Raw genomic sequence first — 14,746 nt, 5'->3', positions numbered from 1 at the left:
CATGCCGTGTTGTGACGTCTGGTTATAGTGTAGGAACTTAAACTAGCTTTAAAAAACAAGTGGCTGGCTTGCACTCCCTACTAGAAGTACGTTATAAGTACTGAACATTTTCTTGTCAGTACCGCTTTAACTGCGCAGTGTACCAGCTCCCAGCTCCCCTCTCACAGGCGTAGCCAGGGTGGGAGGGGGATGTTAATGGTGGCTTCATTTAATTAAGTTGTTCTTTCTCTCTCTCTCTCTCTCTCTCACACACACACACACGCACTAACGAAAGCACGAACACACACACACACACACGCACTAACGAAAGCATGAACACACACACATACACACGCACTAACGAAAGCACGAACACACACATACACACACACTAATACACACGCACTAACGAAAGCACGAACACACACACATACACACGCACTAACGAAAGCACGAACACACACATACACACACACTAATACACACGCACTAACGAAAGCACGAACACACACACACATACACACTAATACTCACGCACTAACGAAAGCACGAACACACGCACACTCATACACACGCACTAACGAAAGCACGAACACACACATACACTCGCACTAACGAAAGCACGAAGACACACATACACACACACTAATTCACACGCACTAACGAAAGCACGAACACACACACACACACTAATACACACGCACTAACGAACGCACGAACACACACACTTATACACACGCACTAACGAAAGCACGAACACACATACACTCATACACACGCACTAACGAAAGCACGAACACACACACACACACTAATACACACGCACTAACGAAAGCACGAACACACACACATACACTCGCACTAATGAAAGCACGAACACACACATACACACACACTAATTCACACGCACTAACGAAAGCACGAACACACACACACACACACACACACTAATACACACGCACTAACGAACGCACGAACACACACACTTATACACAAGCACTAACGAAAGCACGAACACACATACACTCATACACACGCACTAACGAAAGCACGAACACACACACACACTCAATAATACACACGCACTAACAAAAGCACGAACACACACACATACACTCGCACTAACGAAAGCACGAAGACACACATACACACACACTAATTCACACGCACTAACGAAAGCACGAACACACACACACACACACTAATACACACGCACTAACGAACGCACGAACACACACACTTATACACACGCACTAACGAAAGCACGAACACACACACACTCATACACACGCACTAACGAAAGCACGAACACACACACACACACACACTAATACACACGCACTAACGAAATCATGAACACACACACACACTCATACACACGCACTAACGAAAGCACGAACACGCACACACACACTAATACACACGCATTAACGAAAGCATGAACACACACACTCATACACACGCACTAACGAAAGCACGAACGCACACAAGGACAGTGCGCCCCAAAGTGACTTTTAAAAGCCGGAACGAAATTGATAAAAGACGTTTCCGGAAGGAGAGAGTCGAACAAAATGCGGCCTGACAGATCATAAACGCTTTTTACCACGCAGGTGGTGCTCACGGCAAGCTGTTGACGTGCGATTGCGACACGGTGGCGCAACAACGCGATGAGTGCCGTCAACTCCGGGGGCAGCAGGTCGCGGCGCGGCCGACGCTGATTGTGTTCGATTTTCGCTCAGCGGGAGTTTTCGGACGGAAGCCGGAGACGTATGGACGAAAGTTCCTCGTGTAGGCAGGCTGCGAGTTAAACGTTCTCTGCATTGCTTCGTTACCAGAGACGACTTTCGATTCAGTTTTTGTATTTGTCTAAACGTTTTCTTCGCTCGAAGAAGCAACGCTTTCGCTTTAGATGGGATTTGGCTTCAGAGTAGGAAACAAGGAAATAAGTTGAGAGGTCTGAAAGGAAACGTTGAACTGCTAGCGAAATGCGGTGTTGAAATGATTGCCACATGTGCCGTGCCTGGGGAGAAACTTGACAGCAGCAACATTTCAAATCTGACGCCCGAAAGGAAAACAAAAAGTGAAAAAAAAACAACCGCAAGTGCGCCTTGCCTTCTTACTAAGGAAACAAGGAGCTTCAATCCATAGCAAGGAACACACACAAGCTTTTTTTCCTTTATTATACGCCGCCTGTTCTTGCTGCAATCACTCTCTATATTCTGCGTAAGGAGAAGCTTTCTTGAGAGAACAACGGAAAGTTTCTTGCGATGGTGCCGTGAAGAATACACAAATAGGAGACGTTACAGCGAGTTTGGAGCCTTCCTCACCTTTGCGTGAAGGTTCTGACTCTAACCTTTGTGAAACGTTGGCTTCCGATCAATGTACCGCACTTATTCAACAACTGTTGGTCACTTCGTGTGACCTTCACGATTAAGGGGTGTGTTGAAAAGCGTGCAATGTGCGGTCAGCCAGGCCGTGAGCCGCTTGTAACCGCAATTAATGGAGCAGCTGCCGAGATCCACAACGTCAGGTGTGGTCGTTACGTGCATGATGTTCGCACGGCGATACCCATTGTGCCTTCACTTCAATCGTGCCGGCACACATGCCCGGGAAAGTTCTGTAGCTTGCCTGCCGGTTTCTTACTCAGGGGAGTCGAGAGTGAGTGAGTGAGGAAAAAAGGGAGGGAGAGAGAGACTGTGTGCGAGACAGAGAGAGCTCCGCACATTCTGGTAAAAATTGGCAGCAAGATTTTGAAGCGCAAAAGCGATCGGTCCCGCCGACCCACGAGTCAGGCCAAACACCGACTGGAAAGCCAGTTTAAAATAGTCAAAGAGACGTCTACTAAAGTCACCGTAGTGTGTTCATGCATAGGACGGCCATTCAGAGCACGGAGAAGAAAAGAGACACGCACGCGCTGTGAACCATGCGCATCAGATCGATTTCACGATTTTAGACAATCTGACCTGCTCCCATTCAATACTCTGATCGCAGCGGCCTCCAGTGCAATAATGCACAGCAAATAAAATGCGAAATACAGAAAGCTCCGACACGAAGCCCTCGCCCAAAAGAGGACTCCCGATCGCAGCACCTGCGGCGGGTCTCGACGGTCCGAAAAAGAAAAAAAAAACACGAAAAAAAAAACCTGCCGGGTCCGGCCCCTTCGTTTGCCCTCACGAATACCACCACCTTCCGTGCGTGCGCGGGTGTACGTACAAACTGACTCGGTGTCAGTAAATCGGTGCAGCATTTTGAAAGCTACACCAGGCGGAAGCTGACCACGAGATGAATGTACTGGGGGGTGATAACGGCCGATTCTGTCCCTACTCCACATCTTTCGAAATGACAGCATCCAGCAGCTTTGCATACTAAAAAAAAAAAGTATGTCTTCTTCCCTTGTGCTCTCTACATGCTTTTTTGTGCTGACAGCAGTGCCTAAGTTTGCCTCCTTTACGTCAAAAGTTGTATATTCGTTCCTGTTAAGCGTTTGCGCTAATGGAACCAAATCTGACAGACAAGCATGGCACTCCCGTTGTTAGCTCTGTGTTTACGTTCATGTATATCTTTAATGTATGCACAGGAAATGCATGCGTTGCATGATGCGCACGTGATTAGTGAATGGTAGTTCACGTGTTTTAAATGCTATCGCGCAACACTGAAAGTGCAATACTGGAATACGGCCACAAAACACTATACGCGATGGCTGACAAGTGCCTTGCCGATCACATCTTTCACCATCTTCGACATATTTAGCGTGCAGGCTAGTGCTGATCAACACTCGAACTTCATCTTATCAGTGTACAATTGCCATGCCATGACAGTCTATTCCACACATCTTATTGACTGCCAGAGGGACCGCACATTTGAGAAGCCAAGTCAAGTTTATTTACAACATACACGAAGTACAATGTTGAAGGCTATCTTAGCAAGAAAGCTGTAAGAATACAGCTTGACGAGGCCAGAGGGCCACAATGGGGCAACAACAGCAGTAGTGTTTATCACCACAAAACATGTGTTATAAAGGAACACCTTGCCTTTGATCTGAATTCTTTCTTGCACCGATGTACACCTGGGAATTCATTGACATGTCGGCATTTTTTATTTATAATTACTTGCTGTGTTGACAAAATGGAATAATTAAAATCCAAGTTAGGACTCGGTTTTTCCACGTGTTTCGGCTTTGACAGACGAGTTCATGCTTTGATCGAAAACGCGAGCTTTTACTTTCACGTTTAGTCTCTATAATTCTGTTCTAAACAGACATGCGTGTTTGACATCCAACCAGGGCCTTGTGGAATACAGTAGTTGACACCGTAGAACCATTGCAACGCACAAGTGTAAAGAGTGATCATTTCTTTGTTTCTATGCTTTGTTCCCACGATGTATTGATCCCACAATTTAAATACTTCGTAAACTCACTGACCCACCTTAATAGGCGCACCCGGTGACATATCCGTACATAAATTTGCAGCCAGGGGTATAGTCACACTCAATAAAGCCACAGGCGAGTGCGTGGCTGCACGAGCCGAAAGACTTCGCATGGCTTCAAAATGCCCCAATTTCTACAACCAAGTGAAGGTTACTTATTCGGCATTGTTGTCAAGTGAGGCAACAACTTATATTTGGAGAAATAAAGGCTAGCCAAAGCCGTAAGTAAGCATTAAACTCTTGAGGTCACGCGATATTATGTTGAAAGTCATGTTGAGCGCGACTATGCGTCTCAGCAAGGCTGCACGGTTTTCTTTAGAGGTACCTGCTACGCTGCGCGCAGTCGGTGCTTCGTGCGCGGCTGAGAAGGAAAGTGCGCGTTCGACGGCTGCCGGCCCGCCGCCTCCGCGAGCTGCAAAACCACTTCTTCTCCGTACAGTGCGGCGTTCCACGAAGAGCGGCGCGCGGGAAAAGGCGGCGTGAGCGGCTGCCGCTCGAGGCAGAAACGGAACGCGCGCCACGCGCAGGAGCTCCCGGAAGCGAACAAGAAGATCATGATGAGCACGAACGGCAGAAGCTCGTGCCAGACGAGCGCCTGGTGGATGGGCTTCTCCTTCGTTGTGGTGGGCGGTTCAGTTGATCACTCTTTCTGAACATGCAGGCGCCCCAGGCACATCCTGGAATTTGTGTTTGCTTACCGACTGACCGAAAAGCCGTCGGCTGGGCAAGTCTTCCATATTGCTGGCTGGATTATTTGCTGTATAGCATAGAGTTGAGGCATGTTCTGCACAATACCTTCCCGGACATCACACGCCCCAATTTTGTCTTTAGAGAAAAAAGTGTCCAGCAATTTAGAATACATGGAACTCCACTACGGTATAGCATAGAGCCGTCCCAGCTACATGTGTTCAGAAAAAGTAATTAACGAATTAGAGTACTTGGCACTCTACTATGGGAGAGCATAAAGCCGTCTCTCAACGCAGCGCTTACATTCTCGCGCAGCATGTGTGTTTAGAAAAAAAACTGTTTAACGATTTTGAGTACTTCCTACTCAACTATGAGAGAGCACTGAGCCGTCCCGCTAGAAACTACGCTATTCTATGAAATGAACGTAGCATGCCTGTTTAGAAAAAGTTTATTTACACTATTTACAAAAAAAACAAATGTTTCATAACATTCCAATAATGGGCACATATACTTCGACATATCTATGTACCACGACCAACATCACTACGTTGAAAGAAAGACATCATTGCTCTAATATACATGACAAAGTTGGCATACGTGTACACAAGAATTCATGCGATATCACGATACAATGAACGGTATAACGATACAATAGATGCAATGAAACACAATTGCTTAGAAACGAAATCCTGGATAACTACTCAACGGGCGCTGCTTAGCACCACGTCGGTGGAAAAATGAGTTTTATCCTTTCGTGTTCAACATTGACGAAAGGGCACGACCAATGCCGCAGAAACTCGTGCTCCCCGAGGAAGAAAAGCTCCTCAGCAAGGAACGCGAGGATCTCTCGTCTCATTCTCCCCAGTATTGACCACAAAGCACGCCGGCGGCGATTGTCAGCTACGGCCTCACATCGGTTTCTACAGAGGCTGAACAGCCCCGCAACTAATAAAAGAGCGGATAAGAGGCCGCGCGGAAACCGGCCGTGGCACAGGAAAGTTCGCACACCCTGTACCCGAAAACCAGCGCGAACCGCACGCCAAAAAAGGCGGGAGACCACACACTCAATCGTCGCATGTCGATTGGTCTCTACCATGACGAAGTTGGGGCAAGTGGAAGTGTGAACCACCTGCCACCGCTGCAACCGATCTCGCGTGGGGAGCAAGCCCCAGCCCAACCGCCAGACAAAGTCTCTGAGATGCCCTGGCATCACTGCTGCAGTTATTGGTTTTCAAGCGCGGCTCATTATAGATTGACGATGCTGGGACACCAAGGGCCGCAGAAGGGTGGCTATTGTGTCCACCACTCTAGAATCGGCCACCTCTATCTCTGGGCACGTAGCTTCCAAACGTCGGTGAAACGCCAGAAGGGCTCGATACAAAGATGGTAATTCAGTTGATTGGGGACCTTGATAAATTTGGCTAGCAGGTAAAAAGACGCGTAGTGATGGCCCCAGATAGTAGCGAGCCAGTGTCTGAGCGGGCGTACCATCATTGCTCAGTATTCGCAGTAAAGTGTGGAGGCACAAGGTAGAAGCCGTGACGGAAACGTCGGGGAATGCAAAACCACCTCGATCAGGTGGTTCAGCTAACGCCGGATGAGACAATAATTCTGTGCCACCAGACCAAAAAATGAACAGATGCAGCTTTGCACTTTCTTAGACACGTGGAGCGGTGGTTTAACAGAATGACAAATGTACCAAAATTTTCCGAGGTAAACCGTTTGAGCTAGGTATCGGCGTTCCAAGAGGGGGGAGTCGAAGTGTCTGGCTTCATTAACGTCACATTGAAGAGTTCGTACAATGGATGACCAAATGCAGTCCTGTACACCAAATGCAGAGAAAGTAACGCCTAGTATTGTAATGCTAGGAGACCACTGTAAAGGCGACGTGATGCTGATACGACCATTGGGGTTGCCAATAAAGAAATACTGGTATTTAGAAAAGTTTAACCTTGCGCCGGAGATAATGCCAAATTGATGGAAAGTATCAAGATCATGCTGCAGCGACTGTTCATTATGAACAGATAGAGTAATATCATCAGCATATGCTGTGATCTTTACATGAGTGTTACCAGGTAGGGGTAAGCCTCAAATCTGCGGGTCACGTTCAACGGCCTTTAAGAAGGGCTCTAATGCCAGGATGAATAGAACTGGGGAGAGGGGACACCCTTGACGAACCCTGCACGTTACTTGAAAGGGGTGACTCTTACGGGAATCTATGTAAAGGGTACTTTCAGAATTAGTGTACATCGCGTGAATTATAGATCGATGAACTTATCCGGGAATCCGAATGCATGTAAAACATTTAGTAAGTAGCCATGTTCTATGAAATAAAAAGCCTTCTCCTGATCTAAGGAAACCAACAGTCCTTGTGCACATCGGCTAGTGGTGTACTGAATGATGTCTCGCGTCAACCACGTATGGGTGTGTATTTCTTGGCCCGGAATGGAACATAGTTGGTGGGGAGCGATTAATGTTGCAAGAGACGGTCTGATTCGGCGCACCAGAATGTTGGCCAATAGCTTGTAATATACATTAAGCAGGGTAATAGGGTGCCAATCTTCTGATCGCGTGGACATTTGGTCTTTCTTGGGGACTAGTGGTATACGGCCTCTGTGAAAAGAGGTTAAAAGGGTAATATCACGGAAACACGTGCGAATGACCCGTGACCTAAATGGACCAATGATAGGCCAGAACTGTACATAAAACTCTGCAGGGAGTCCGTCAGGCGCTGGGGCCGAGTCCTTCTTCGTTGCGTCCAATGCACCCTTTATTTCGGCGTCGGATGGTGGTGATATCAGAACGTCGTATGGCATATTCGAATCATGTGGTAAGAGTCTTTCAAACAGGGAATGCGAAGAAAGCGATTCTGTATAACTGACACCAGCAACAGACTGAGCCATTGTCTGAAAGTGTTGAGTGAACGCATGAAAGTCACGTGTACACACAGCAGCTGGCGTGGTAGAAATTAGTGAGAGGGCAAACGAGTCAGGTGGACAAAGCAGAGCTCTGCGTGCATACCTCAGCACCTCAGGGTGCGCACAAGGTGAACGTCTACATCGCCAAGCTGCGGCGGAGAGCGAAGAAGCACGCATAGTACGTTGGTATCGTTCAACGAGCTCCTCTTGCTATGCCCGCATAACGGGGGAAGGGCTGGGATCACGGTAGGCAATTCGTATTTTTTGTATTAACAAGGAAGCATGTTTGGACATACGGGCGCGAAGTCCCCTGCCCAACGCACTGCAATGGTGACGCCACTGTTCTTTGAGGCGATCCCAATCATCTATATCCGCACCAATGAGTGATGCGCGTAACTTTCTGGACAATTTTAGGGGCGAAGATTTTTATAGCGGCACCCGTTCGTCCCTCGTAGCAGTTGTAGTAGTGTGTAACAAGTATAACATTTTGACCTCCAAGGTGGTGCCGGTGAGAGATTTCTTCTGTGCGTTGTTGAACAATAAAAGATAGTGCTTAATGTACATACCAATGGCTGCTAAGGGGGAATGAGAGACAGGAGAATTCGGCTTTTAGTTAACGCGCACGAAGCAAATTTTTTATTGTTTAACAACGCACAGAAGACAAGAAAGGGTTGCTACGCTATACTCGCTGGAGGTAACCTCCTAGGTTTTAGAAAGGTTTAGCGAGCGTTGGTCCGCAGTGGCATGAATACAGTGAACTAGTATATACCATGCACTCGAGGGGGTGAAAGGCGGGAAGTAGACACAAAGCGCAAGCCGTAAGAAAGTGTGCGTGTGCCTCCTCTCGTTCAGTCCTTGGAATTTACGCTGGATGGCGGTGCTTCTATATGAGGAATATATGATGAAAAGATGCGAGATGGTGGTACTTGGAGTGTTGAATAGGTGGACGAACGGACACACAGACAGATGCATGGACGGAAGCACGGATGGCTGCACGGACGGATGGACGCATGGACGGACGCAGAAGCGGATGCATGGACGAACGCAGGGACGGACGCACAGATGGACGTGCGCACGCACGAACAAACGCACGCACGGACGGGCGAATGGACGCGCGGGCGGCCACAGACGCACGCATGGATGGACGGAAGCAAGAACGAATGAACGGACGGATGCTTCGCCCCACTATCCATCATTCACTCCGCGAATATGCAGTCATTTTTTCGTGGGTTGCGGAAACCCTGAACGTCAAAGGTTAGAACTTTTAAGGTTAGAGCCATGGTGAATAGTAAAATCCAATATGAATACACCGAAAAGCAGAGGTACCTTTAGCAGACGCGGGAGCGGGTGCCCCGCGAGCAGCTGAGCCATTTTTTACGGCCAAGCGACCCACTGGAAGCACGGGGCTTCCGGGGCCGCGATGAAGTCCGCAGGGGACTTCTGTCACTGCAGGGGGCTTCCGAATCACTGCTAGATACTCAGTAGCGTTTGATGCCAGGGCTCTTGAGTGAGGTCGGAACAAAGGAATCTAAACTGTCTTGGCTTACGTCGCTGGGGCTGGCATCTTCATCGATCTGTAGTGGCGTCTCACTCGCGATGCTGCTCGACTCCACAATGATGGAGACCTCGTCGCCTTGGGATGTAGTCTCCTTGATGACGTGTTGACTTCCGCTTGACGCTGCAGCTATAGGATGAGCGGCAGACGTCGAATCTCCTTCAGCGGTGAATTCCCCAAGAGGCGCCTTGTCTGGCGAAGGCTTGGCCTGTTCTGTGGCTAAGATCACTGGACGCGGGGCACTGGACGACTTTACCGAACCTGGAGGAACTGCCAGGTCCGGGATGGCCGAGGACACAGTAGCCGTCTGGTGCAGCGTTGTGATTTCCGCCTCTTAGTCTTTTTGGCCGTTGACCGGGACTAGTAACGACGAACCCTCGCCCTTGTTCTTGGACAGCGTTCCTGGCTGTAGTGGTGGGAAGTCCTTGTATGCCACTTTAGAGTACGACTGTTGGATGGTGCAGGCGACGGTCGCATGTTGGTCGCCGCAGCGACGGCATGTCAGCGAACATCCCTTCCCGTCATAACCATAGACGCCGCACCACCCACAAAAGGGGGCTGTGCAGTTCGAACGGAAGTGCCCACTGTCACCACATCGGCGGCACACCCGTTGCATTCCCATGTAGTCACAGGTAACACGGTGTCCTGCGATTTTGAGGTATTTAGGCACCGGGGACCAGGTCTTCATTTTAATACGAACGTATGGCGTTCCAGTGGTCACGGTCGGACGCGACTCCATAAGTCCTCTGCTGTTGTACAGCACCTTCCCGTAGGGGGACAGTGCTTGGGCGAGGACTTCGCTGGGTACGCGGCACGGCAGGAACAGGACGGTCACTTGGGCCACTTGGAGTCCCAGGGGTACGATGGCTACGCGTTCACCTCGGATGATGAGGTGCGACGCGTCAACGATTAGGGCCCTTGCGGCCTCACTGCTGACGATAACTTGGTAGTTCCGGCCCACAAAGTGCTGAACGCAGTACACTTCTTCAATTCCTACTATCGAAGACGTCGCGTCAACGACGTCTTCGGGACTAGTCCTCTCAGGGACGACGACATCGAAGGCTAATGCCTTCTTCGGTGGCTGGCTTGCCATTATGGGCGCCCACCAGCCTAAGGACGCCCTGAAACGTGCTGCTTAGCTCCTTGGTCTTGACTGCCTACTACTTACATGAAGTTACAAAACAAAAGTTCGAGGTGAATTTGAAAGATTTTACAGTCGCGTTCAACTTGCCGTGGATGGATCTTTTCCTCAGATGGCCACCTTAAGTACCTTACTAGCATAACCAAGTTAATGTACTTTTTTGTAAATTCACAAAAGTATTCGCAGCATCATTTTGATTCTTTGGTATGTGTTTTCCCAGGTACATAAACCCTTTAATTGACCCTTTGTGTGAAGGCAATTAATATTTGAAGGGAAGCAAAGAACATGTAAATTTTAGTGGTCAAGTGGCCAACATTTTTTCTTGTTTTGAACGATGCGCATCGCGGGTTTTATTCCATCACGGCGTGGGCTGTATGGCAGCCAGCTGCCTCTTGCTTTTTAGGACTTCCGTAATCACTTTTAGGGGGCTCCTGCTTTCCGAGTGATGTACATACAGGTAAACATGTTTTGTGCGGTGCGATTACGCACTATGTGAGTGCCGCATAAGGAAACTTTTAATTGATGGCATTTGGTTGGTCATATGTTATGATCACATGCATGAAATATCGGTACTGTTTTGTATTCCGATATATGACATTGAAGTAATAGCGTGTCTTGATCGCCAGTTTTTCCATATATCGGCCTGGCATTGCTTTTGATATCCCGAGGCTGATTACTAACTGATTACTATTCTCATGCCGGATGGAACAAAAGGGGTGAAGATTCTACACATCAACGGCGGACCAATAGCGCTTGCCGGCTTGGAAGGTCATTCTGTATCCTTGACGTATTCTGTATCTATTATGAGAAAAATATACATACTCAAGGTAAAAATTAAGTGATACGCATAGCACGTAAAATAGATACCATGTTAGTGTTCGGAATAGACAGTGTACAGGACGTTATGTTTCTTTGTTTGAGTACGCTATCCTTCTTTGTTTGCCACGAAGGCTATTATTTTATACTTCAGTGTTTCATAGAAGACAACAGCACGGTGACGATAACTACCAACATTAATCCAGCATCCAATCGCAAGAATGCATATAACGTCACTGCGCACTTGTTTGTTTCTTCTGGCTATCTGCTGTCACTTATTGGTCTGTTGGAACTGATGTTTATTTAATACAGCAAGTTGTTTTATGTTTTGCTGGAGACATACTCAAAAGCAACGCCAGTTCCGCAGGCGTGAATAAGCACACCATCTCGTAGTCCGCAACAAATTCAACAACAAACTGTTTGTGAAAGAAAGTGTTCAGACGCTCTTGCTTCTTCGAGAAGTTTGGTGGTTCGATGCTGCAATTTCGGATTACCTAACTCACGGATACCGAATCTCCTGACATCGTTGTGCTATTCAGAGAAGCGTTCCACACACAAAAAATAAGTGATGTGATTTCAGAAGCACTTTTTTCACCGGAATATTATGCCACTGTCGGATCATCTTCAGTGATTGCACTGACGTTGTCCCAATCAGGTGTTGCTTGTTATTAAGAACTTTTTTTGCCAATTAAATGCTTTGTAAAGACGGGGCATAGTTTCTGACATACTTTCTACGAATCTCTTTCATCTTCTTCTCCCCAATGAAAGGTAATATTATTATTAATTGTTGTCAGTGGGAGGCCAAGTTATTGGACCCAGGCCTGAACCATCAGGGAAGCCTGGTTCAACGGGCGATAGAGATGGCCTGCGGCTACCTGCAATAAGAAGACCGCCCACCGCGGCCGCACAATGCGCTTGCTCAAAATAAAAGTTTACTCCCTCTCCCTCTCTGGGGTTCAACGTCCCAAAACCACCATGAATGAAGAGGTATGTTTTAGATAATGTATTCGGACGTTGCCTCTGTTAGTTTACAAGGTGCATGAATAAGGAGCTGCCAATTCAACTAATACTTTTCCAATCTACGGCAAGACGCTCATCGTTCTAGGCCAGGACAAACTCGCATCATGACGTAAGACCTGGAGGAAACAAATCTGTCTTGCACCTACGCTGACCTGCCCGCAGAGAGGGTTGCGAGTGCGTTTTGCTGCCGACGCGTAACACTGTGTATATTTAGGCAGCCGCGGCGAGCACTTGACCCAGCTGTCTGGAGAGTATTTATGAAGAAAGCCAGCCTCCGTACGCTATTCATACCACCCTGACGTCATGCTTATGACACACGCAGGCGACCTGGGCTAGGTGCCAGTTCAGTAGTTATTCAACGGGGCCCGGTGACACAGAATTTATCGGGTGATAGAACGCACCTGAGCACGTATGTTTGGGTGTGCGACGCGCTCGTTTCATAATGCACGAAAAAAAAAGGTAACTCGCTTCATTAATTAATACTGGTTAGCAATTATATCGTGCGTTAGAAGAACGGTATTACCTACGTCGATATCGCCTGCACTTAGCGCAGCGATGACCTGGTACGAAGAGATTTTTGTGCATGTAGTTGTGTTGTGCGGCGAAGACACCCGTAACATTGCTCCACAGTGACACTCGATATGCGCGCGCGCGTTGTAGTGTGAACGCAGACAGTCAGAGATACGGGACATTGCTATCAGCTGTTCTCAGTACAAGAATGGCACTACAAAAGTTCCTATCTGTATGCCATGCGGAGTTGTAAGGCCCTTGCCGACGCTCGTTCTCACGAAACAATGGAAAGTACGGGAACTACGCAAGAAATGTGAACGCAGTCGAAAGTGCCATCAAATCAGTGAAAACTTTAAGCTTCCAATTACCACTTCTGGCTCGTTTGCCACCGCTTCGAAATGCTACTCACCTGCATACTGAACGTGCATGCACACTCGCCTGTATACTTTTGGCGAATGTTGGTGTGTTCGGGCAAGGCTTCTCTAAACTGGCCAAATATGATTGGAAAGCTCACTAACATTATGATGTTTGAGTAGGACTGCACATCATGGCCAACCACCTTTGATATAACGTGTTTTTCACTAACGCTTTCTGCTCGAAGCGCTCTGGCACTTTGGAACGACTCTGTCACTAGGCTTGCTTTGTGAATAAGGGTGAGGATATGAATTACAGCGCAGAATTCAGCATACCCAAATATTTTTCTAATGATAAGAAGAAAGTACTAAAATGGCACCAACTAAGTAAACTGGAACAAAATACCAACCGTGCACTAATTGCTTCGTTAGTATTTTTAAAGCCATTTTCTCCGCTACTCGTGTCGCAATGGGTATACGAAGACGGAATTTTCTTTTCGTAATTGCGTCTTCCTATTGGTCATCCAACTTCGCTAATGATAATGTTAATATCATAACTTCATAGCGTGGCTCATAATAATATTGTTATGTAAGAACCACATTGTGATTCACCTTATTATTCTATTATGAATATTGTGAGCGTAAGACGTTTTTTGTCAACACGAATCATGGATGGTAGTTGAACGCGCTGCTCCATCTTCGTTGTTAACTATTGCGGGTACCAGCAACGAGGCATATATTTTTAAAAAAGAATGCTTGTTACGTAGCTGGCATCCTCACGCTTTTTTTCTAACCAGTGCTTCTGGTAGCTCTTCGAAGCGTCACAACCTACAAAGTGAAATCCTGGTCTGTAGTACTACTACTGCTTGCCCATTTCATCGCATTCATTCTGCCAGGTGCTCACCTGAGCGTCGGCTATCCGGTGTCACTCTGTCGACGCTCTTTTCCTTCCTGCCGTTGTGGTAATCCACACCGAGAGAGACGCCGTGCGAGTTTTTTCCCGCCACCGGCAGCAGACACGCCACCGTGCTTCCAACTCGACGGGGGCACGCGAGAACCACACCACCACGGGGTCGCCGAGAGGAGCCACCGGCGGCTGCGCCGTTGTCGAGTGGACTGACTGGATGGGCCGCCGTCGCTGCGGCTCGAAGACGAGGTCTTCTCTCCCACTCTTCCGCTCCGTCTCTCCTACTCCTCCGATTCGCGACTGCCACCCTCTCACTTGCGCTTCGTGCTCGCGCACCCCCCGTTTCGCGCCCATCAAGAGAAAACACGGCATCGATGGGGAGGCGCTTCGCTTTGCTAGCTGCGAACTGGTGGCTGACCGAGTTTTTAGAAAACA

At 48.0% G+C, this 14,746-nt stretch overlaps 1 protein-coding gene across 1 annotated transcript in view; it reads right to left on the bottom strand.

Moving 5' to 3' along the window:
- LOC119170287 (uncharacterized) overlaps positions 1-14,528 on the bottom strand; it is an 86,090-nt gene extending 71,562 nt beyond the window's left edge. Inside the window, exon 1 of the mRNA XM_037421408.2 lies at positions 14,309-14,528. The gene's annotated coding sequence lies outside the window, so the exon portion shown is untranslated. The remainder of the gene's footprint in view (positions 1-14,308) is intronic.
- Positions 14,529-14,746: the final 218 nt, after the last annotated feature.

Source organism: Rhipicephalus microplus, chromosome 2 (assembly GCF_043290135.1).
Source record: "Rhipicephalus microplus isolate Deutch F79 chromosome 2, USDA_Rmic, whole genome shotgun sequence".
Lineage (NCBI taxonomy): Eukaryota > Metazoa > Arthropoda > Arachnida > Ixodida > Ixodidae > Rhipicephalus > Rhipicephalus microplus.
Note: the sequence above shows the minus strand (reverse complement) of the source record. Positions and strands in the feature narration are given on the sequence as shown.